General features: G+C 55.2%; 1 protein-coding gene across 1 annotated transcript in view; it reads left to right on the top strand.

The window, feature by feature from the left end:
• The window catches only part of LOC108804861 (scavenger receptor cysteine-rich domain-containing group B protein-like), a 21657-nt gene that overhangs the window by 20250 nt on the left and 900 nt on the right, over positions 1-507 (top strand). The gene's annotated exons all lie outside the window — the stretch shown is intronic.

The raw sequence follows: 507 nt of genomic DNA, 5'->3' as shown, positions 1-507 counted from the left end.
GAGCCGGCGGATAGCAGACAGACCGGCAGACACTTTTCTAATAAAGAGATATTTGGCCCTGAGGACGCAGCTCCTCACCAAGCTGTAGGCAAGGCTCCGCCCCCTAGGAGCCCCTCACACCAATGGACACTCAGGAATAAACTGCTGCTCACAAAACCTCATAGGAGCAAGTAATGTGATTTGTCCGAACCTTTCATAGGCCGGAAGAACTCATTGCCCCGCCCCCCCAATGGGAGTAAATTGAATCCGAATGGATTGTTCCTTTGTCTCCCAGAAGAGTCCGGCACCGGGGTTGTGTGCTCAGTGCCGCCACAGGAAGTGATGGGTCTGTTAGGTCTCTCAGGTGACCTTGGAATGGGGGAGGCGGCCTCTTTGGGTTATGTCTTTATATTGATATCAGATTCTCTCTCTTTGTGTTTCCACAGACACGGCGCAGGTCTAGAGATGAGGGGGGGTGACTATCACCATCGCCCTGCGCCCCGCACCCTCGCCCCGCTCGCCCGCCCT

This window comes from Nanorana parkeri, unplaced genomic scaffold, assembly GCF_000935625.1.
Source record: "Nanorana parkeri isolate BGI_ZX_2015 unplaced genomic scaffold, ASM93562v1 scaffold77, whole genome shotgun sequence".
In the NCBI taxonomy this organism is placed as follows: Eukaryota; Metazoa; Chordata; class Amphibia; order Anura; family Dicroglossidae; genus Nanorana; species Nanorana parkeri.
This window is presented reverse-complemented; position numbering and strand designations above follow the sequence as displayed.